Source organism: Symphalangus syndactylus, chromosome 6 (genome assembly GCF_028878055.3).
Source record: "Symphalangus syndactylus isolate Jambi chromosome 6, NHGRI_mSymSyn1-v2.1_pri, whole genome shotgun sequence".
Lineage (NCBI taxonomy): Eukaryota > Metazoa > Chordata > Mammalia > Primates > Hylobatidae > Symphalangus > Symphalangus syndactylus.
The window spans coordinates 232,934-258,831 of NC_072428.2; positions in this window are offsets into that span (position 1 = coordinate 232,934).

The following is a 25,898-nucleotide window of genomic DNA, read 5'->3' on the forward strand; positions in this document are numbered from 1 at the left end:
TCATTGTTGATATATATTTAGGAAAGAAAGGATTAATAGTTTAATATTGAGAGTAGATTAGACACACACATATATTAAATATATAAGAATTAGCCTTTCGATTTGTTAATCTTTTTGTTTTAATCTGCTGTATCTCTATTTACTATTTCATTCATTATTATTGTTGGTTTTTATAATTGCATTTCTTCTGCTTGGGTTTCTTATATTTTCCCTAATATCTTAAGTTAACTGTTGAATTTATCGGTTTTCAGACTTTATTGCTTTCTTGTATGTTTTAAATATGCTTTCCTATTTCCAAATCTACAAATTTTTCAAAAAAAAAAATGTTTTTTTCTGACTTTGAACTTCGTTGTGCTAAGAGAAGTATATCTGTCTGATAATTCCTTGGAATTGGCTGATATGTGCATTATGTCTTCCCCATGTGGTTCGGCTTTCTCTGAAGTTCCGTGCGTACCTGAGAACACTGTGTATTCCTTGGTATGATGGGTTTGTTGACTTCTTTATATGTTTTGAGGCAAGTTATTAGAGGCATCAAAGTTGAAATGAGTGTATAATTATCATTGTTTTATGATGTTTTCCATTCTATATGATGCTTTGTGCCTTAAAGACTTCACTCTATAATATTAATATAGATACACCAGCTTTCCTTTGACTAATATTTAAGCTGCCTAATTTCTTATCCTTTGTGTATCAGTTTTTCCATGTTTTTATTTTCATGTGTGATTCTTCGATAGTATAATCCTGGATCTTATCTTTTATTGAATTTAACCTTTAACTAGAAAGTTAATTTATTTACATTTATTAGGATTGCTGATATATTTGGATTCATTACCATCCTATTTCTTGTTTTGTATGTTCCTCTTTTGCTTCATCGCTTTTACTTTTTATCACTTTTTCTGCATCTTTTACATGAAGTTTTTATTTAAATTCTATTTCCCTCTTTATTCTTTTAATAGTTACCATGAAATTTTAACAGATTTATTTACTTAAAGTCTACATTAATCATTTTCTCTATTCCTTCTTTATATAACATAGGGACCTTAGAATTATAAAAATCAAATCACCTGCTAGTCTTACTTATTGTCCCATATTTTAATTATATCCTTTCTGTATTCCCAAATTTAATTTTTTTGTTATTTCACACAGACCCTGTGGTTTATCTACATGCTTTCCATGTTCTTCACTCAACATTTCTTCTTGTATCTGCAGCTTTCCTTTTGTAGTTATTTTCCATCTTGCTGACATATCGTCAAAAGTTTGTTGAAGTGTGAATCTATTCACTTTTAGGTTTCCTAAAGGGAGTTTTAGTTTTTCTTTTAGGTTTACTTACATCTTACTTTTGAATTATTTCACACATGACAAAATATGTGAGAGGAGTACAACTATTAATACTTCCTATATACCTTGCGCCCACATCCTTTACTTGTTTATGTTTTACTGAATGCACTTTATCATTCTCTCTCTCTTCATCCTCAGTGTTCATTTTATTACCATGTTGACAGGAAGAGTTGTTATTGATATTAAGTAAGGATTTTAAATCAACTTATTATCACTGCAAATTTCCAAAAGACAGAAAGAAGGGTAACAGTGTGAATCTCTCTGGCTTCTAGTAGAAATGGAAATATTGCTTAGATTGGAGGAAGGTCATAGAGCACTCAGAAGAAATATGATCGTATTGTCATCATAGAAGCAATACATTTGTCTTTTGTCTCCTTACTTGTTTATATTTTTTCAACTATTTAAATCAAACAATTTGAGGTGAAAGTTCACCACCACTCTCACCTACCAATAACAAGATAGAACAGTGGAAATATTAATTCACAAACATGTGTTTTCATTTTGATGATAGTCAGCTACTAATCTAGATGCTTGATATAAGAGACATTATCTAAGCTCTACCATACCTGTATCAGTAGAATTACTTCCCTATTATACATGAAGATATACAGGCAGATTCAGTTCCAGACCACTGCAGTAAAGCAAACATTGCAATAAAGTGAGTCATACAAGTTTGTTGGTTTTCCAATGCATAAAAAAGTCATGTTTACATTACAATATAAGCAGCTGAGTGTGCAATAGAAGTATGTCTAAAAAACAATGCACATACTTTAATTTTAAAATACTTTATTGCTAAAATGCTAATGATTATCTGTTCCTTCATCAAGTTGTGATTTTTCACAGGTAAAGGGTTTGGTCCAAGTGTTGGTGGCAGCTGACCAATCAGGGTGGTGGTTTCTTAAAGTTAATGTGGCTGTGGCAATTTCTTCTAACAAGGCAGCAATGAAGTTTGCCACATTGGTTGACTTTTCCTTTCATGAAAGATTTTTTTTTTTTTTTTGTAACGTGATGCTGTTTGATAGCTTTTTCCCCACAGTACAACTTCTTTCAAACCCAAATTCTACCACTGCTTTATCAACTAAGTTTCTGTAATATTCTAAATTCTTTGTTGTTATTTGAAGAATGTTCACAGCATCATTACCAGGAGTAGATTCTATCTCAAGGAACGACTTTCTTTGCTCATCTCTAAGAAACAAATCCTAATGCATTAAAATTGTATCTTGAAACTGCAGCAACTCAGTCACATTTTCAGGCTCCAGTTCTAATTCTAGTTGTCTTGCTGATTCCACCACATCCGCATTTACTTCCACTGAAGAGTTAAACCCCTCAAGGTCATCTGTGAGAGTTGGACTCAACTTCTTCTAAACTCCTGTTATTGTTGATATTTTGGACTCCTCCCAGGAATCACAAATGTCCTTAGTGTCATCTAGAGTGGTGAATCCTTTCCTGAAGATTTTCAATTTATTTTACCCAGATTAATCAGAGTAGTCATTATGGCAGCAATAACCTTACCATGTTTAGTTCTTATGTAATAAAACTTGAAAGTTGAAATTACTCTTTGATTCAGAGGCTACAGAATGGATGTTGTGTTAACGAGCTTAGAAACACTAATATCCTTGTTCACCTCCATCGGAAGTCTTGGGTGGTCAGGTACATTGTCAATGAACAGCAATATTTTGAAAGGACTCTTTTTTTTCTGAGCAGTAGGTCTCAAGAGCGGGATAAAAATATCCAGTATACCATACTGTTAACAGATATGCTGTCATTCAGACTTTGCTCCATTTATAGAGTACAGGCACAGTAGATTTAGCATAATTCTTGCTATTTTCAGAATCGTTAATCAGTATTGGCTTCAACTTCAATTTACCAGCTGCATTAGCCCCTACCAAGAGTGTCACCCTGTGCACTGAAGCTTTAAAGCCAGGCATTGACTTATTTTCTAGCCATGAACGTCCTAGACAGCATCTTCTTTCAATATAAGTCTGTTTCATCTACACTGAAAATCTCTTGTTTAGTGTAACAAACTTCATCTATTATCTTAGCTAGATTTTCCAGATTATGTGCTAAAGCTTCTACATCAGCACATGCTACTACTTCACCTTGCACTTTTTCTTTTATTTTGGGATGGCTTCTTTCCTTAAAAATTATCAACCAACTTCTTCTAGTTTCCAACTTTTCTTCTTCATTTCTCTCAGCCTGAAGAGAATTGAAGATAATTTGGGCCTTGTTGTAGTTGGTTTGATTTTCTATCCAGACTGATAAAACGTTCTCCATATCAGCAACAAGCCTGTTTTACATTCTTCATCGTTCATTTGTTCACTGTAGTAGCACTGTCAATTACCTTCAAGAACTTTTCCTTTGTGTTCATAAGTTGGCTGTTTGTTATAAGAGACCTAGCTTTTAGCCTCTCTCAGCTTTCAACATGCCTTCTTCATTAAGTTTAATCATTTCCAGCTTTTGACTTAAAGTGGGAGATGTATGATGCTTTTCTTCTCACTTGAACACTTACAGGCCATTGCAGGGTTATTACTTGGTCTAATTTTAATATTGTTGTGTCTCAGGGAATAGTGAGGCTTGAGGAGAAGAAGAGAGATGGAAGAACAGCTAGCTGCTGAAGAAGTGGGAACACACATGATATTAATTAAGTTTGCTATCTTATATGTGCAGAGTGTATGGTGTCCCACAATTACAATAGTGACATAAAAGATCATTGATCACAGATAACCATAAGTAATATAATGACAATGATAAAATCTGAAATATTGTGAGAAGTATTGAACTGTGACCCAGAAACCAAAAGTGAGCACATACTGTTGGAAAAAATAGTGTGGATAGAATTGCTCAAGGCAGGCTGGCCACAAACCTTCAATTTGTAAAAAACACAACATCTACAAGAAAAGTGCAATGAAACAAAGTACGCTTGTCATTGCTCCAGGTTACAGAGAAAAAAAGTGGAAGAGATTAGATTCAAATCAAATCTCTCTGATGCCAAAATCCATGATCTTAATCATTAAATACATTGCTTCCAATTTTATGTCTAGATAATATATATTTCATAGGTTTTATATAAAAATCTATTGTTTAACCTCATCTCATTAGTAATATATATATAATATTCAGAAAGTTTAATTAAACAATGGTTGCTTAAATGAACTACTGCTTTATTAAGCAAGAAACAAATCTTAATCTGTAATATATATTTAGAAGTAGCATTTATAACATTAAAATAAGCCATGATGGTTTTTCCAAAATAATGAGAAAATGACCCCTTAAATCAATTATACTTTAAAAAGAAAGATGCCTGTTTTGTCTGTCTTTATGAAGGAGATGAAATTTGGCAAGGCAAAAACTATAGATTGTTAAAAGAAGCAAGTTAACTCATGTTTATGTTTTATAACTTATTTTATTTTTTAAAACAACCTTGAGTAGAGTTTTCTTTGTATTTATTTTGTACTATTTTAAGATGTATAGGTCATTTGCAAGTAGTTAGTTTCTGAATTTTCGGTGCAATCCAAATACTTAGTTTAGTATTACCTGTGGTTTACCTGCTAATTTAAAAAAATGACTAACATGCAAATTAAGATTATAACCACGCATTTTCAACTGCAAACTATATGGAGAGAGTATTCGTTATGAAAAAGATAAAAAATAAAAATCACATAGTTTCTATTTTCTTTGCAGTTTAAAAATGAATTGGAAAATGAATTAGTAATAATGTTTAAAATGCATTTAATTGTGTTTTTTAATGTTGCATGGCATAAAATTTTAATAGCTCGGTTAGAAATCTATGTCTGAACTAGATTTCAGAGAAATTGTTTTCCTCTTTCTATTGGTGAAATACAAACTGCTGTGTCTTGATATGACCACTTGATGGAACTCTTTCATTTTGCTTTCAGCAATCTCTAAGCAGTGACAAACTTACCTTTCTTGGCAGGTATAAAAGTGTATATAAGTATGTATGTGTGTATATATACATGTATATGTATGTGTGTGTGTGTGTATATATATGTATATATATGTGTGCGTATGTATATATGTATATATATATGTGTATATATGTGTATATATATATCTATGCTTAAAGGAATTCGTTATTTGGCACATTTAGTATTCTCTACCGTTTTTTATGTATGTGAATTTTATTTATTTCTATGGAGAACCACAGTGTTAGTAAGTCGACCTGTAGAAAAAGAAATAAAATTCTACTTCTTAAATAAACTCTTGTTCTCATTTCCCTCCAAGAATTTTTTGCAAAAAATTAATTTTAAATAATTCTAAATATTTAAATATAATAATATCCAAGATGTTATTTGCTTTATAATCAAACTGAAACTGTATTTCTGGAATGCCTTCAAAATTCATAGTCAGAAGCATTCACAAGGTCTTGGGAATTAGAGGGTGTTAGGTAGCTGTGGGAACTTCCTAACAATTATCCTTATTAAGAAAGATAGTTTGAGAAGGAGAGAGATTGATTTTGAAGTGAAGCTTTCAATAAAGTCATATAGAACAATTAGGAAAAACTAGAAGTGAAGGATGGGGTGAAAATCACCTTCTCTTCATTGAAAACATTGACGCTATAGGTCATCCAAGAGCTGTGGATTAGGTATCAATCATCTATTTGTGACTTTTCATTTAAACTTTCTGAAGTTTTGCATAAAATAGGGATAATCGTAAATCTCTCACGAGGCTCAGATACAATAAAACTCACTGTAGTAATACATTTGTAAACTCTAAAAACATCGTGGAACTAGTAGTTGTTGGAATGATCACATTGTTGTAAAGAAAGCCCACATTAAGCATGTCAGCATATCTCGGAGAAAAAGGCCGTCTTCGGTAACTCTACCTTACAAAATATTTTCCATGCTCTGTAGTGTCTGGCTCCTAGTCAGAAGAATCTCAAGGAAGTAAGGCCTCTTTTTTGTTTGCCATTTATTCTAAGTGATCTCTGCCACTTTAGTGGCATCTAGTCCTATGCTAATGGTGGCCAAATCATTTTTCCAGTCCAGAATCTCTACATGAACTCCACCATCCTATTAGACACTTTCTCCCCAATATTCTGGAAACTTAAATTTCTCTGTCTTAAACCAAACTCACTGTGTTTATTCTGCAAAACTGTTGCATACACTTGGCTGACAGAGTTTTTGGTTTTTAAATTGATGACCGTGATTAATTTCTCTTTTGGCTCCCCAGTACCCAGCCTACAGTAGTCAGTGACCGATTAACCATTGAATGAATGAAGTATTTTGAAGCTCAAGACACAGATTTGACCTAATGGTGATAATTTCAAACATTAATTTGTTTTATTGTGACTCTGTTAGAGATTGGCTTATACAATATTACTTTCCTAGTGATTCTTGTTTTTATCTATTTTTGGTCTACACAAGGCATTGAAAATATAAGTCACTGAATGTGCCCTCATTTTCAGAGTTTAAAAGAAACTTCATTGCTGCACTAATGATAAACATTTAATCAACCCATTTTTAGGAATAAGTTATAAAACACTATTAATGCTTTTTCTCTATATACACTTTTTCTTCTTGAATTACTGGAGTGAGGAAATTCACTTAAGAGTAATGTCTTTCAATAAGAGCAGCTGTAAGGGAAAAGCATATTTTCACTGCCAAGAAAAACTATCAGATAAAATACATTCATTGTACAAAAAAATTACAAACGATTTCTGTAGACGTGCAATATGGTATGTACTATTGAATGTGTTGGGGATAAAGTAATAAACAAAAGTAGATGTCCTTACATACTTTGAGCTTGTGTGGGAAACCCAATATAAACAAATGTGCTATTTATATTTCGGTTTAAATTATTTTATTTCAGGTTGCAACAGAACTATACAAAATGTGAAGTAGGGAAGGTGATGAAGTAACAGAGGCTGCTATTTTCTAATGGGTTGTCAGAGAAGATCTGTCTAAGGGGAGACTTTATATAGATATCTGAGTGAAATGATGGGCCAAGGCATTTCGGGAAGACATTTTGGATTGCCTCGAGAGGTCTCAAGAACCTTCCAGGGCTCTCCAGAACCCCTCTTCAGGGATCTCTGACAAGATACTGATTACAGAGATGTCTGAGGACAGAGCTGGGACAATCCAACATTTGTAGTACTGATGCAAAGAAAGCCCACCAAAAGAGATTTAGATCATTTCTATAGTTCTATAAAAATGTTTTTATGACTCCCAATTTTCATTTAGTTAGCGTATTTTTTCTTCTTCATGTCACCTTTACCCTTTGGTTGACTGTAAAGGAATCCATACACTTACGCAATGTATTCTGTAACAGCATAAGCTGTTTTCAATGATGGGAGCATCAATTTATAGGTAAGTATAACTCAATTAAAGCACATAAGTTCAGGTACTAAAATCAATACAAAGAGCATATTCTGGTACCTCCCAGTCGCCCGCCTCCGGTTTACATATGCTTAACATTTCTGGTGGACAGAATCTTGCTGCTTGTTTGGGATTCTTGACATCACAATATTCATCGTAGAGTAGGCATGCAATGCTTTTAATTTAAATCAATAAGTTAATTTCAAGGGGCAGGGAAGTGAGCAAAAGGGGGCTTATGACCCTTTTTCCTAAAGAGCAACCAATGGTCAGCCACCATTGATTGCTACACAAGGCCAGTCCTGAGATCCCAGTTCTAATATCATAAATAATCAAGTACATGAAAATAATAGAAAATGAAACCCATCCTTTTCTGACAACAGTGTCTTGCTTCTGGAGATAAAACTAATGATTTTCCCAGAAAATTTTTAAGCAACATTTGGAGGAAAAGCTAAAGAGAGATTTGAATATTATTCCTTTAGGACAGGATTGCCTGGTAACTTACAGGGCACCTATTTAAATGTGAACTTCAGATAAGCCTCTAAGTATTTAAGATGTTCTTATACTAAAAAGTTATTTGTTTTTTACATGAAATTGAAATATAAGTAGAAATCCTATATTTTTATTTGCTAAATCTGACAATCCTATGTTAGGAATACTTTAGACAGATGAGGGTAAGATACTTTCTCTGGAAACATCAAGCAAGCTATTTTTGTTAGTCCATCAATCAAAGCCAAGGAGCCAATAGGATAGATTAGTATGGCTAAATGTCTTAGGCTATTGGCAAAAATGTGTGGGTGTAGTATTTTTCAGGACAAAATAAAAGAAAGGAAGTTAGCTTTTAGATGGATGAAATGTTCTTTCTTAGCTATGATTTTATTAAAAATATACTGAGATGAGAAAATCAATCCTTTCTCAGATGAGAAGAAATCCAAACATAAGCGCAATAAAACGTGTGAAAGCAATAAAATACATGCTATAGAATTCAACCATATTCCAATATATACTGATGGAGCAAATATGAGAGAGGATAATAATACATGAAGCTAAACTATGCCCTCTTCCATGAAAAATCATAGGCTCAAATTGTCTATGGAGGGGCTAGGCCACTCATAATGACAAAAGATGAAGACATTAATAAGAGTTATATAACATTTTTGTAGTTATATTAAGCTTCTAAGTGAGGGTAAAAAGTAGCAGAAATATTCCCAACCGTGTGATAAAAACAATAAAAAATTACTACAATTGACAGAACTCCAGGATCATAAGAGACTTGTTAGATTCTAAAGGAAGTTGCTAATGAATAAGGAAAGCTGTTAAACAGGCATTGAAAGTCTCCAAAGAACTAGGGCATGCATTAAAGAAATCCTCAGGAAAATGCAATATAGTAAAATTCAGAAAAAAATGTTTAACTGTGGTGTGGTATAAAATTCCAGTGGTGTGAATTTCAGAATCAAGAATAGACCTGAGAAAGAAGAGGAGGAGGAGGAGGAGGGGGACCTTTCTAGCAAAGATCATTACCTGTCAAAACCATGAAGTCTCTTAATAAAATAAGCTACTGACTAGATTTTAAATTTGCATTGGAAATGCCATGATTATTAAAAATTTTTACATAAAAAAAGGCCTGGGTTATTTGAATGTGTTCTCTAACTCTGGTTGTGTGCTTGGAAATAAAGCCCTATCACTGGCGTTCCAACTCTGCTGTGATCCTATTTTGGGGGTTAGTTCCTGGCAGTGCTGCTATGAGCATATTTGCCAAATTGTCTAAAGACCACTTTTCTTGTTATGCAAATATCAGTTTAGTCGTCCAACTTGTGTATACAGTTCTGGAACAAGAAGCATCTGGAAAAAAAGAACATATTATGACAGTTAGCTAAAAGTGGGGGATGGTGATATTCTTTGGAGGAAAAGAATTCTATCAAGGACCTAATGTATTTAATTCTGTTCGTTAAAAACAAATTTCCAATGGTTTCAAGCCAGAAATTAATTAAAATAAAAATGGGAGTTAACATGAAATATTAACAAAACATTATCATTTCTATTTGTTTTTGTTAACTGTGCTTAATAAGTGTTCAGAAAAAACATGGCATTATATTAATGTCTCCTAAATATTTGAAAATCTGTAATTTAGCACTTCTTACATTTCTTTATTATTATTATTATACTTTAAGTTCTAGGGTACATGTGCACAATGTGCAGGTTTGTATACATGTGCCATGTTGGTGTGCTGCACCCATTAACTCCTCATTTACGTTAGGTATTTCTCCTAATGCTATCCCTCCCCCAACCCCCCACCCCATGACAGGCTCTGGTGTGTGATATTCCCAACCCAGTGTTCAAATGTTCTCATTGTTCAATTCCCACCTGTGAGTGAGAACATGCAGTGTTTGGTCTTCTGTCCTTGCGGTAGTTTGCTCAGAATGATGGTTTCCAGCTTCATCCATGTCCCTACAAAGGACATGAACTCATCCTTTTTTACAGTTGCATAGTATTCCATGGTGTATATGTGCCACATTTTCTTAATCTAATCTATCATTGATGGACACTTGGGTTGGTTGCAAGTCTTTGCTATTGTGAATAGTGCCACAATAAACATATGTGTTCATGTCTTTATAGTAGCATGATTTATAATCCTTTGGGTATATACCCAGTAATAGAATTGCTGGGTCAAATGGTATTTCTAGTTTGAGATCCTTGAGGAATCACCACACTGTCTTCCACAATGGTTGAACTACTTTACAGTCCCACCAACAGTGTAAAATCCTTCCTGTTACTCCACATCATCTCCAGCACCTGTTGTTTCCTGACTTTTTAAATGATGGCCATTCTAACTGGTGTGAGATGGTTTCTCATTGTGGTTTTGATTTGCATTTCTCTGATGACCAGTGATGATGAGCCTTTTTTCATGTGTGTGTTGGCTGAATAAAGGTCTTCCTTTGAAAAGTGTCTGTTCATATCCTTTGCCCACGTTTTGATGGGGCTGTTCGATTTTTTCTTGTAAATTTGTTAAAGTCTTCGTTGATTCTGGATATTAGCCCTTTGTCAGATGGGTAGATTGCAAAAATTTCCTCCCATTCTGTAGGTTGCCTGTTCACTCTGATGGTAGTTTCTTTTGCTGTGCAGAAGCTCTTTAGTTTAATTAGATCCCATTTGTCTATCTTGGCTTTTGTTGCCACTGCTTTTGGTGTTTTAGTCATGAAGTCCTTGCCCATGCCTATGTCCTGAATGGTATTGCCTAGGTTTTCTTCTGGGTTTTTACGGTTTTACATATAACATTTAAGTCTTTAATCCATCTTGAATTAATTTTTGTATAAGGTGTCAGGAAGGGATCCAGTTTCAGCTTTCTACATATGGCTAGCCAGTTTTCCCAGCACCATTTATTAAATAGGAAATCATTTCCCCATTTCTTGTTTTAGTCAGGTTTGTGAAAGATAAGATGGTTTTAGATGTGTGGTGGTATTTCTGAGGCCTCTGTTCTGTTCCATTCATCTATGTATCTGTTTTGGTACCAGTACCATGCTGTTTTGGTTACTGTAGCCTTGTAGTATAGTTGGAAGTCAGGTAGCATGATGCCTCCAGCTTTGTTGTTTTTGCTTAGGATTGGCTTGGCAATACAGGCTCTTTTTTGGTTCCATGTGAACTTTAAAGTAGTTTTTTTCCAATTCTGTGAAGAAAGTCATTGGTAGCTTGATGGGGATGGCATTGAATCTATAAATTACCTTGGGGAGTATGGCCATTTTCACAATAGTGATTCTTCCTATCCATGAGCATGGAATGTTCTTCCATTTGTTTGTATCCTCTTTTATTTCATTGAGCAGTGGTTTGTAGTTCTCCTTGAAGAGGTCTTTCACATCCCTTGTGAATTGGATTCTTATGTATTTTATTCTCTTTGTAGCAATTGTGAATGGGAGTTCACTCATGATTTAGCTCTCTGTCTGTTACTGGTGTATAGGAATGCTTGTGATTTTTGCACATTGATTTTGTATCCTGAGACTTTGCTGAAGTTACTTATCAGCTTAAGGAGATTTTGGGCTGAGATGATGGGGTTTTCTAAATATAAATCATGTCGTCTGCAAACAGGGACAATTTGACTTTCTCTTTTCCTAATTGAATATTTATTTCTCTTTATTTCTTTATTTCTTTCACTTGCCTGATTGCCCTGGCCAGAACTTCCAGCACTATGTTGAATAGGAGTGGTGAGAGAGGCCATCCCTGTCTTGTGCCGGTTTTCAAAGGGCATGATTCCAGTTGTTGCACATTCAGTAAGATATTGGCTGTGCGTTTGTCATAAATAGCTCTTATTATTTTGAGATACGTCCCATCAATACCAAATTTATTGAGAGTGTTTAGCACGAAGCGCTGTTGAATTTTGTCAAGGGCCTTTTCTAAATCTATTGAGATAATCATGTGGTTTTTGTCTTTGGTTCTGTTTATGTGATGGATTATATCTATTGATTTGCGTATGTTAAACCAGCATTGCATCCCAGGGATGAAGCCAAATTGATCTTGGTGGATAAGCTTTTTGATGTGCTGCTGGATTCGGTTTGCCAGTATTTTACTGAGGATTTTCGCAGCGATGTTCATCAGGGATATTGGTCTCAAATTCTCTTTTTTTGTTGTGTCTCTGACAGGCTTTGGTATCAGGATGAAGCTGGCCTCATAAAATGAGTTAGGGAGGATTCCCTCTTTTCCTATTGTTTGGAATAGTTTCAGAAGGAATGGTACCAATTCCTCTTTGTACCTCTAGTAGAATTCAGCTGTGAATCCTGGACTTTTTTTGGTTGGTAGGCTATTAATTATTGCCTCAATTTCAGAGTCTGTTGTTGGTCTATTCAGGGATTCAGCATCTTTCTGGTTTAGTCTTGGGAGGGTGTATGTGTCCAGGAATTTATCCATTTCTTCTAGATTTTCTAATTTATTTGCATAGAGGCATTTATAGTATTCTCTGATGGTAGTTTGTATTTCTGTGGGATCGGTGGTGATATCCCCTTTATCATTTTTTATTGCGTCTATTTGATTCTTCTCTCTTTTCTTCTTTATTTGTCTTGCTAGCGGTCTATCAATTTTGTTGATCTTTTAAAAAAAACCAGCTCCTGGATTCATTGGTTTTTTTGAAGGGTGTTTTGTGTCTCTATTTCCTTCAGTTCTGCTCTGATCTTAGTTATTTCCTGACTTCTGCTAGCTTTGGGATGTGTTTGCTCTTGCTTCTCTTGTTCTTTTAATAGTCATGTTAGGGTGTTGATTTTAGATCTTTCCTGCTTTCTCTTGTGGGCATTTAGTGCTATAAATTTCCCTCTACATACTGCTTTGAATGTGTCCCAGAGATTCTGGTATGTTGTGTCTTTTTTCTCATTGGTTTCAAAGAACATCTTTATTTCTGCCTTCATTTCGTTATGTACCCAGTAGTCATTCAGGAGCAGGTTGTTCAGTTTCCATGTAGTTGTGCAGTTTTGAGTGAGTTTCTTAATCCTGAGTTCTAATTTGATTGCACTGTGGTCTGAGAGATAGTTTGTTGTGATGTGTGTTCTTTTACATTTGCTGAGGAGAAGCACTTCTTACATTTCTGATGTGAAAACTGTTTAAACACTATGGCATCCTAGTTTAAAAATTACATATTGAGTGGTCCAAACAGACCGTAAAGTTTTCAGAAAGCAATATTCATATCACGTACATTGAAGTTAGTTTCGACTGGATATTATACGATACTGCTTATTTAGGCAAGATAGTGTTTTCTTTTAATATTGCAATGTGTGATGTACTAAAGAACTTTAATGTTGAAGCTTTAAAAAGACAGAAATAAGAGAAACCCAAACACATTCTGACTGGCTGTAAAAGTAAGAATAAATAGTACTTGCAAAGCATCATAAAATGGATATAACAGCAAAAAAAAAAAAAAAAAAAATGGGTAGAAATGTTATCGTTGATTTTTCTTTGTTTCCTCAAGGAGGAAAAATAACACTTTTATCATGGTTGGGACATAACTTCTAAAGAAAAACAAGTTTAGAGCTTTCTATGTATTTTCTATTTCTTTCTTTAGACAATGTTACCACGTGGTCTGGTCTAATGCAGCTGTGACACATACACATACACACACATCACCGACCAGGATATGCTGTGCTATTGCTTTTGCTTCTTCGTGTGAATATTGAAAGGCCACAGGGTCACCTTCAGCTCCTTGGACACTGGCTTCCTGTGTGTCCTGCTGTGCATATAGGGCCTGCTACCGTGGTGTTTCCTCTGAGTCCCACACGCTGTGCCATTTTTGTACGAATTGAGCCAGATATTTTCTACATGGCATCATGGTCTGCCACTGGAATTTTACACTGAAAAGTTAGCAATAAGCATTTTACTACTCATTATTATTTATATGTTGCTATGTAATAAAGCACCGCAAAGCTTAATGACTTCAAATCACAGCCATTTTATTGGGTATGATGCCATGAGACAGCAATATGGGCAGGATGAAGAAGAGAGAACTCGTCCATGATTGACATGGTTTTGGCTGGGACAGCTCAGCTGGACATAGTGGAACCCATTGGCCTCATTTGCACGTGGGGCCTGGTACTTGCTGTTGGCTGGAATGCCATGGGTCTCTTCCATGTAGATTGTGTTTCTGCCTGTGGCCTGTCACTCTCCCGTCTCTCTGTGTGGTTACCCTCCTTAATAGGAGATTCCGGAATTCTTTATTCGGAGCTGAGTTCCGAAAGGGAAAGTAGAAACTGAAGACCTGAGCTCAAAAGTCCTAGAACATAACTTCTGTGACATTTCATTGATCAAAGCAAGCCACGTGGGCAACCCAGATTCAGGAGTTAAAGAAACAGACTTCACCTCTTGACAGGAGGGTGGCAAACACCTTAGAAAACGCGCATAGGCATGACCATTGGTGGGCAGTTTTCATCACTGTAGCACACTGCTTTTATGGGAGATGTGCAGTGGCCTTTGAAATGAACAGCTGTACCCAATATCATTTTGCTTTGAATAAGGCAGGAGCATGGATTCTAATTTTTCTCCCAAGTATTCCCTGAAGGAAAAAAATTTATATATCCATTTGTGGTTATAATGTTAAATTAGTTTTAAAAGTTTACAATTTTGATATAATCTCTTCCTCCTCAAGTAGCTTAGCTGGTTAATTCAGAAGGACTAAATGCATCTATTTCTATTTTTCTCCCTGTTTGAAAATAGACAAGTCACCTGTACTAATTTTCTATGATAAGACGTGGAGACTAGGTTATATATCTTTGCAGATAAGCACGCTGAGAACTGAAAGAATAAAGTTGAAAGTATGTTGTTTCAGTAGGGAACAGTGGGAAATAATTAATAACCCACATTAGTTCTGTGTGTTGGAATGTTGTTGTGGGGGTAGGAGAAGTAATTATTTTGCAGTTAAATTAATACAAGTCTACTTCCTGATGCTTCTGCTACAGTAACTTCTTTTTGTCTTACCACCTCGAATCCATGTGTTTTGTGATGTGCCATTATCTTGCTTTAAGCTCTTCAGTTTCTTCCAGTGGCTGGTAGAAAACAGTGAAAATTCCTTAGTGTGACATTTATGAGCCTTGCCTGGTTCCAGCTGTCACTCATCATGCCCCACCTCACGGCCTGTGCCCCAGCCAATCAAACTGCCTGTAATTTTCTCAGATGGCAGTCTGGGTCAGACCTGCAAGGCTGCTCGTTCAGTGCTCTCTGTTGTAGCTTCCTTTGGTCCCGGACTTCTTTTACTCTCCCACCTCCCAGAAAACTTGGTCCAAGAACAATGCTTCTCTCTTTAACCTTAGCCAATACTGAATCTTAAGTGAATCTTCTTTATAATCGCCTCCTCTTATGTAGAAGTGACTGTTTTATCCCATGTGTGCTAATTTCCAGACCTTCATAAGTTTTATCTTTGAAGCTATAGTATACTCCTGCATTTAATTACTTACTTATCTTTTTCTATGGCTGGACTGCGGTAAATATATCTTTATTTTTTTTTTTTCTAAATCCTCTCTTCCTAGGACAATGTCTGGCACATGTTTGGTATTGAAGAAATGAGGCTTGCTGAATTAATGCACATATGCCAAAATCCCTTTTGATAGTGAGTCTTCCTAGTAAATATTCTAGACATGTTCTAAGACAGATGCATAAGTATTATCTCAGCATGGACTTTCCCTGTATGATTCAGAACAGATTACTCAAATATGATTCTTTGTTGTTTTTTTTTTTTTTAATTGAGACTGGAACCATGATGAGAAGGTGAATGTGATCAGTCTGAGGATGTGCTCGGCTAGATTTCTGCAGGGTAAATTTTCTCCTCTATGCCATAAAATAACCAGCAGACTGTTTAAGAGCCACCAGGAACTCCAGTTTTTCTTTCAGAAGTCTGTTAAGACATAATGTTTGATGTGCTTGCTTTCCAAGGCATACATTAGTTGAGTGCAATTATATAAAGGAATGTTGTACCCACAAGCCATATTGCACTGAGTATGTTCTGCAGAAATGTACCTTGATATGCCACATAACACCCATACACATTTGCGGGCCTGCACTCATTATCGATTGAAAACAATCTGATCGAAAAGTGACAGTCTCGATTGCGATTTTCATTTGATCTTACAAGTTATTTCCAAGGGCCACGGTGTTGGCACATTTTTAACTCCTGTGTCTCCTTCAGCCTCTACAACAGACTTAGCCCCACCTTTTCATGGAAAAGCACAAGACCCTCAAATCATTGTGTTGTCCTAACGGCTTTCAAAGAATTACTTCCTTCGAAGTTATTTTCCTCTTTTTTTAACTTACGTTTCTAAAGCTAGAGTCAGGATAGTTGATTCTGGTGCTGAAAAAAATCAGTTAATAACCATTTTTATAAACTTCTACACATTTCTTTGGTGTAGGGTTGGTGTCGTGGAATATTGTGCATTTGGAGGTTAGAAAGAAACTGTTTCACTTCTTTTTTTTTTGAGGCAGGATCTCACTCTTGCCCAGGGTGGAGTGCAGTGGTGCGATCCCGGCTCACTGCAACCACCGCCTCCCGGGTTCAAGTGATTCTCCTGCCTCAGGCTCCCAAGTAGCTGGGATTACAGGCACCCGCCACCACGCCCAGTTAATTTTTGTATTTTTAGTAGAAATGGGGTTTCACCATGTTGGCCAGGCTGGTCTCAAACTCCTGACCTCAGGTGATCTGCCTGCCTCGGCCTCCCAAAGTGCTGGTATTACAGGTGTGAGCCAACGCGCCTGGCTGGTTCACATTTTAAATATGCAACTTTTTAACCAAATGATTTGGGGCAAGTTTCTCCTGTTTTTCTTTTTTTTTTTTAAATAGAGTTTCATTCTTGTTGCCCAGGCTGGAGTTCAATGGCGCAATCTCAGCTCACCACAACCTCTGCCTCCCAGGGTCAAGCGACTCTCCTGCCTCAGCTTCCCTAGTAGCTGGGATTACAGGCATGCGCCACCATGCCCAGCTAATTTCATGTTTTTAGTAGAGACGGGGTTTCTCCATGTTGGTGAGGCTGGTCTCAGACTCCCGCCCTCAGGTGATCCGCCAGCCTCGGCCTCCCAAAGTGCTGGGATTACAGGCGTGAGCCACCGTGCCCAGCCATTTCTCCCCTTTTTCACATGTTTTCTCAGCTATAAAATATTTATCCCTGTAGATCTCTGTTCACCTCGAAAGTCAAGATAAAACTTTCCATTTGCTTCCCAGTATATATTTGGACATTTTGCCATAGTGAACTTACCCATGCCTGTTTTTAAGTGTGTTCATTTGTATTACTTTGGAAAAGCAATTATCTTGCCATCCTCTTTGTTGTCTTCAGATTTCTACTCCCTATTTTTCATTGAGATTTTCTTCTGCCCTCAAGTAGTACATGCTCATCCATCTCCATTGCATATCAATAGGCCTTTGAAAATAATCCTAGCTATAAATCCTGACTATTAAATAATTCAGAATTATTTACTCATCTGCATCATCCTGATTTATATTCCTATGTTTCCCACACTGTGTTCAGTGGTAGAAACACATGCTAAATTATGCATGTACATTTTCTTTTTTCTTTTTTTTTTTAGACAGAGTATCACTCTGTTGCCCAGGCTGGAGTGCACTGGCACGATCTTGGCTCACTGCAACCTCTGCCTCCTGGCTTCAAGCGATTCTGCTGCCTCAGCCTCCCAAGTAGCTGGGATTACAGGTGTCCACCACCATGCCTGGCTAATTTTTGTATTTTTACTAGAGACGGGGTTTCACCTGTGGGCTGGGCTGGTCTCAAACTCCTGACCTCGTGATCTGCCCTCCTCGGACTCCCAAAGTGCTGGGATTCACATGTTCATTTTCCAGTCACTATTTACGCATTCTTCAATCATACTGCTTTTCTCAGCGTATACATACATAAAATGTTTTCTGTGCATCAAGCCTTATTCTAGGCACTGGGGATAGACTAAAAACAAACAAAATAGGATAATCTGTTCCCCTGCCCCCTTGAAACTCACGGTCAAACAGAAGAAAAATATATGAAACAAAAGAATAAAGTAAATAATTTTGTCATTTGAATAAACACAAAGATAGAGTGATATTATAGAACAAAATCCTTAACTACTTTTGGACAATGAGTAAGAGTTTTTAAAGAAATGCCATTTAAACAGATACTTTAAAAATAAAGAAAGATTCACCGAATGACAGGGATCAAGGAGGACGTATGAATAAGTAAAATTAACCTAGAGAGGAACTTAAGGAAGAAACGTAGATCAGAATGTGCAGAGCTTTGAAAGAGTCATTTTAAGAATGTTCTTACCTTTTCTGAAGGGTACTGGGAAGATACCGAAAAGTTTCAGCAGAAGGGTAACTTGACCTCATTTGTATTTTTAAAGAAATCATTCTAGTTTCTGTTTGTGGAGCAAGAAAAAAGAAAGATTGTTTGGGAAAGAACAGGAAGTGGGGGAAGATGGTGAGTAGAATTCTACAAGTAGGTTTTGCAAATATATGTGTAGAGCTAGAAGAAATATCTGGTACAGATATAAATTTGGGTCCCTTCAGTCTATCATTATTAAAGGAAAGAATGGGAGTAGGTGAGATTGCATTGAGTGTATATTGCATGAAGAGTGGGGAAAAGAAATTATGAGAAACTTCAACACTTTAAAATTAAGTAGAAAAGTAGGACCTGGTAAGGAACAATCAAGATGCAAGAATGATAGAGGTGTGAGGAACATCCTCAGAATGAGGTTACATTGTATGATGGGTGCTGTGATCACAGCCCTCTTTAAGGGTGGTCTCAACTGCCTGCAACCAATGACTGATCAATAGACGGATATGAAGGCACAGTCTACCCGTTCCAACTAGAACTTGGCCTTTATACAACTCTGAAGTGTTATTTTACCAGTGTCCCCATAGGCTGAAGCTGCGTCCAGCCCACTTTCTCTCCTTGTCCTACCATGCTTCTCTCTACTTTCCTAGGTATTGATCCCAAGAGAATTCCATAAAAGACATCCTTCTTGTTAGTATCCATCTGACATTCTCCTTCCCTGGGAACACAACTGGTAGCACATGGAAAACTGCATGTGTGTGTGTGTGTATGTGTGTGTGTGTGTGTATCTGTGTGTGTATGTGTGTGTATGTATGTGTGTGTGTATGTGTATGTATGTGTGTGTATGTGTGTTTATGTATGTGTGTGTATGTGTGTGTGTATGTGTATGTGTGTGTATGTGTGTGTATGTATGTGTGTGTGTATGTGTGTGTATGTGTGTTTATGTGTGTGTGTGTATGTGTGTGTTAAAAGAGTGTGCTAGATTGTGTCTAGTAATCTTGCACAGTCAATAAATAATGTCTGCAATAGGAACAAAGTAGTGATTCGCCCTTTTGTTTCAGTAGTGAATGCAGCTAAATTGGTCAAGTCATGCCAGCAGCAATGGAATTGGACCGTGTAGAGGAATAAGAGAGGGAGACTTAGGATGGGTAATGTTGACAATCTTCCTGAAGAGCTTAGGAGGAAACACAAAATCAGGACAGTGGTAACACATGTAAAATTTGTTTCAGGTGGAAGAAATGACATTGACTTTGGAATGTTCCTCCACAGGTGGCGGAGGGGCCATAGGAAAGACTGGCGTTAGGTTGACTAGAGGAGGATGCAGCACAGTTTCCTGTCTTGGCTTTTGTTTGTTTCAGGGAAGAAAGAGACAAAGATTAAGGACAGCAGAGGGAAATACAGGTTGTGTTTGTGGTGAAAGATTAAAATAGTCATTCTGAAGGGTGATGGGTTGAATTGAGAAAATAAACGTGGTCTCTTTTTTTTTAGGCAGCATCAGGAGTTCAGTTGAGAGTAACGACAATGAATTTATACGGCACAAATGTAGGCAATCACATGTTCTACTTGTTTTCTTGTTTAATATAAATGGCCATGCATTTTGGGTTGGTTGGTAAATGGTGTTTGTGATGAAAACATCTGTTTCCCTTTTTTTTTACTCTCTTAAGAAAAATACCATTTAAAGAAAATTTAAATTACCTTGCATTTGAAAAGAACACATCAATAAGCTTATATAAACATTTTCTCTGTTGGGGAATACTTCCTAATGAATCGCATCCTTTGTCTATAGGGTAAAAGGAAAGAACATTATCTGACTAATAAGGAAGAAGGAGCTCTTTGTGAATCTATAATAATAAGCATAGATATTTGTCAGGCTAAACTTACCTGGTTGAGCCTCTATAATTAGAATATGACTGATGAAGAGAAGAAATATTTGTATATAATGTAATGAAAGGCTTTGTAAAGTTTATTTGCATAGGGGATGTAGGTGGAAGGCTGGCTCAAATTAATCAGTATTATCTGCGGAAGTGATGGCATTCCACTTCGGAGAATAAACGACATGACATCCTGTGGTTCCTTTGAATTCTGGACATTACATGAAAGGGGACATATTATTGCTCTCTTAAATAATATCCGACTTGTAATTAAAAATGAATGTAGGGTTTAATGACTTCTTTTGTCTTCTTTTTTGTGCAGAGAAAACTTCTAAAGCTCATTTTTAACATTTGCTATTCAATTTATAGATTTATAAGCCTAGTTCTTCTCTAGGTCTCTTTCATTACTGAGATTATTTTATTTTTAAAATGGGAAATTGCAGCAATTATTTTAAGGGCTTATGAATTTTTTTAATCTTGTTTACAAATGTAAGACATTTTCAAATATTTTTAAATTTATTTATAAACCTTTATAACTTATTTTTTGAGTGCTTCAAATTTAGGACAGTAAATTTTTTCTGCATATCTAAATAACTTTTATAAATCTAATTAATAAAAATAGTGACCCTAAAATGCATCTAGTTGTTCCAAAATAATATATAAATACTAAAATATCAATTTAAAATACCATGTCAAAATCAAGCAAATAATTACATATTTTAAGTTTGAAATTATGAAACCATCATTCCAATTCACTAGGAATTCCAAATGTAATATATTTTATTTCACTTAAGTTCTTTAGTGTCTGCATCTACAAACAAAATTTCCCCGATAATTTTATTTTTGTAAGAACAATCAATATGGTGAATCCAAACGCTTTGCCAAATGTTCCAATATTGTTTATATTAGTAAGAAATTTAAAATCAAATATCTGTTTCAAGTACTCAACTGCATATTAGATATTGTACCTTTAAAACTCACTCTCTGCTGGGCATGGGGGCTCATGCCTGTAATCCCAGCACTTTGGAAGGCAAAGGAGGGCAGATCACCTGAGGTCAGGAGTTCAAGACCAGCCTGGCCAACCTGGAGAAACCTTGTCTCTACTAAAAATACAAAAATTAGCCGGGCGTGGTGGGGTGCATCTGTAGTGCCAGTTACTCAGGAGGCTGAGGCAGGAGAATTGCTTGAACTGGGAGGGGAGGTTGCAGTGAGCTGAGATCCCACCACTGCCCTCCAGCCTGGGCGACAGAGTGAGACTCTCTCTCAAAAAACAAAACGAAGCTTTCTCTCATAAGCGAAGTTCTCTTAAACATTACACGTATGTAGATTTCCAACACAGATTGGATCCTTTCCAATGCCAAACTATCTTTACTAGGATTTCAAATTTTTAAAGTATTTCTATGCTTAATTGGAAACCCTGCCGAGGCTAAGGAGACGTGTACACATCATGAAAGCAACGACTATCTGGTAACTGAAGATACTCACAGTACCAAACACTTAATTCTAAATCTTATGCTGTGGGAGATCATGTCATCCTGCGCGACTATGATTTATTATGACCGGAAACCTTTGCCAGGATTTTGATCTTTTTAGATTCTATTTTTTTTTCTGAGCTACTAATAAAAACTTATGTAGAGCTTTTATGTTGGTGACCCTCGGACCTCAAGGAGGAAGTTATACCACCCATTCCCTGGAGTTACTTGGAACAGATTTTCTAATTCTCCTGTCTAATCACAGAACTCTGCCCTCCCACCTACATTGGTCATTTGTCTGTATGTCGAATGCATTATTTTAGCTCTTAAGAAACATATGTGTATTTTCCAACTAAACCGTAAAACTTCGTGGGAATACCAATGAATGCCTTTTCCATCTAACTTTAAAGAACTTTGAACTTCATAGAATTTTCTATTTTTTCGTGTTCTTAATACCACAAAACACAGGTATTAATATCATATGTATTGGCATTTGGATATCTCTTATAGCTTTATCTGACATGGGTTTGAAAATTATAAGGTCATTCTATTGGCATTTATTTAATTATTGCTTATGACATTTTATGTTGATTGAGCCCTACATTTTTGGCTTTTGGAAATAAAGACTGCTGTGATTTTGTCTGTAATGGTGCAAACACATTGTCATTCATTGACATATGAATGTACTTCAAGTTTAAAAGATGTCCTGTTTCTCTTGATCATCAGAAATCTCAGAGCTGACAGCACCAGGCATGTGTGTTTGTGTGTGTGTGACAGTGAGAGAGGGAGAGAGAGAGCGAGAGAGAGAGAGATTAAAAAACACCCCAGAACATAGTAAAGTGACAGAAACAAATTAAAGATGAATTAAATTTCATCCAAACTTTAAATATGGTCATTTTGCACCTTTGAGAAAGTTGGGTAGCTTATTCTAGGAAGACCATACTGTAGAAAGGATGGAATACCTGATTAGTACATTAACGTAATTTTGAAGACATGAAATGAATAAAGTACTTGATTCTAATGCATGATATGCAGGTGTATGTAAGAACTTTGCTAATAGTTGTCTTTTTGAAACAGTAATAGATGTTTCCACGTGTGCACAGGTATGTGCGAATATCAGAGATTAAAATAGAAATGGAACCAAAAAGCTGTGCCATCATTGAAAATGTATTTGTTTAAAGACTACGTGACACTTAGGAGGCATTTTAATGCAATATTTTATGTATGCAATTATTTACATATGTTTAAGTGTTTTTTATTTGACTTCCATAAAGTTTAGATTTGTCGCAATCTTATTTTTACCCTTGAGGGAAGAGAGAGACCCTCTCATATTGTTTTATACTGTTTTATACTCAGTACCTGTTTTAAGAAAAAAACAAGGAAGTGAAATCAAAGACAGGCAGCCCAGCGCCAGACCCAAAACCAGGCCTGGGCCTGCCTGGCCTAAACCTAGTAGCTAAAAATCAACTCATGACTTAGAACCCGATGTTACCCATAGATTTCAGGCATTGTATGGAAGAACATTGTGAAACTCCCTGCCCTGTTCCGTTTCACTCTGACCACCGGTGCATGCAGCCCCTGCCACGTACCCCTTGCTTGCTCAAATCAATCACGACCCTTTCTTGTGAAATCCTTAGTGTTGTGAGCCCTTAAAAGGGACAGAAATTGTGCACTTGGGGAGCTCGGGTTTTGAGGCAGTAGCTTGCTGATGCTCCCAACTGAATAAAGCCCTTCCTTCTACAACTCGGCGTCTGAGGGGTTTTGTCTGCGGCTCATCCTGCTACACACTTAGTAGTGTCTGAATCTTGGAAAGGAAGGGGAGGGAATATCCAGATACCTTAAACGGGGTTCTCAGACTTCTAATAAACAGTTAAAATCTTACACACACGGTATTTAAAGCATACAGATGATTCTACATTTGTCCTAACAGATCATAGTGCCATGAATATTTGTCCATTAACGAACATCCCTTACGTGTAAGAACATTTTGCCACTGTGCTTTTAGTTATCTCCTTTTCACCTACTGTCCCCTGGAATAGTCTCTCCCTTTCGTTTCTCAGGGGTCTTCTTGAGCCTGAAGCTTTTATTGGGCCTCACTTTTTGCTGCTTTGTTCCTTCGCCAGTTCTGGGCCTTTTTGCTGTGTCGACTACAGGTTGAAAAAAGGAGAAAGCGCAACCCCAAGCTACTGACCTATGAGTAACAAGGTCACCGAATTCCCCTTAATCCTGCTGGTCTGATCCCCCACTCTGTGAAGACCACGGCTGGGGAAGACCTAACCTTCACTCCAGCTCGCCTGAATTTGTCAGTCTTTGATGATGGAAGCCTGAAATGCAGACCTTATACCCTAACCAATTCTTCCTCGGCCAAAAAAAAAAAAACAACCAAAAACCAAACAAAACAAAACAAAAAAACACGGCCACCTCTTTATGACCAACCATAGTTTTGGTTTAAGCCTTCAAGACGCACTTATCTACTTCATCCACAATTACATTGTAGTATCACGCTAAGCCTGGAGTTAATATCAAGGAGCAAATGGCCTCTGGCCTTTTGGAATCCACATGATCTTGGAACTCTGTGGAGATTGTCTTCGGATCACTTTGCCCTGCTGTTGTCCCCCCACCCCGTGCATTTTGTCTTTTCTATCTCCTTCCCTATTGTCGTGTAAAGTTACATCACGATGTTGAGTGGTGTGTTTTACACCCCGATGTCCCATAAACAAATACTTTTAATACCCTTTTGTTGGTCTAATTTGTAAGTGACCATTTTATACGCCACAGTAAGTACCTGTAAAGTTGGAGACAAAGAAAAGAGAATTGTGTTGTTCTCGTTCTAAGAAAGGGCAGCATTAAACTCCTCCGTAACCTCTTTTCTGTATTTCCGTTTTAACAAGGGTAAAGTTATCACAAAGTAGGTGAATGTAAGCATTCTTCCCTCAAACATCTGTGTTCTTCAGCCTGTCCCACTTCACCCTTTCCAAAGAAGGGCAGGTTTTTAAATAGAAGAGAAGCAATGTTGAATAAAGAGTATATCATGACGCTCCATAATTCATATAACCTCCAGACAAGCTCTCAGGTTTATTGGTCAGAAAACACATGGTGACATTCACTACTTTTTTGTTATTATTTTAAAGATTTCTGTGAGAGTGTGGGGCTCAGTCAAACTTTGTAGGGAGAAATAAGCCACAGTCACAGAGATTCATTCATTCATTCAACACATAGCTTTGTTTCTATTATGCCCCAGTGTCCTAGGCTCTGGGGATTAGACAGTGACCAAAACTGACAGGTATTTAGCCTCATGGAGCTTAAAGCATATTGAAGGGAACAGACAAAACTCACATAGGAATGTGCGATGTGCATAAATAAAATACTTTCGGTAAGTGCCATGACTAAAATACACCGAGGGCTGACATACAGTTGCATGTTGCGTAAGAGAGACTTGCGTTAGGTAAGGTGTCTAGGTTAGCTGTCTCTGAGGAAATTGCATTTCAGCTGAGACCTAAAAGATTACAATGAGGTCGGAGAGTGTCCTAGGCAGAGATAAATAGAATGTGTAAATGACTTTACGTTGAAAAATTCCTAAGCTGTTTGAAAAACTGATAGCGGCCAAGTTGCAGGTGAAATGGATGAGAGCAAGTCAAGCTATTACCATTTTATTACAAACCACACATAGGGTCTTTAAATGTTCCAGAATTTTGATTTTTTTTATTACCTGGGAGAGAATGTAATTTTATTTTCATCAAATCTTGTTCTTATAAACTCCGTTTACATTTTGCTTTCATCTGAGTAAGCTGACCATATAGTGCCCTCGTGTGGCGTAGTGCTGTATTACACGATTAATACTGTAGACTCTTTGAGGCATGATTTTAGCAAAATTCTTTTACACCTTTTTCAGTTAATCTAAGTCACCTCTAGCTGCTCTCACTCAGACTCAAACATAGAATCTTATTTCTTTGTATTTTTGTGTTTTACTACTTTCTCACATTCCACTGTGGAATGGACACGCGCTGGGAGCACAGAATCCAGTGACCTCAGGATCCAGGCAGACTGAGAACAAAAATGAGGGAGGCCAGACTAGACCTGAAACAAAGACTCCGAGTGATTTGGAGAAGCAGGTTATAG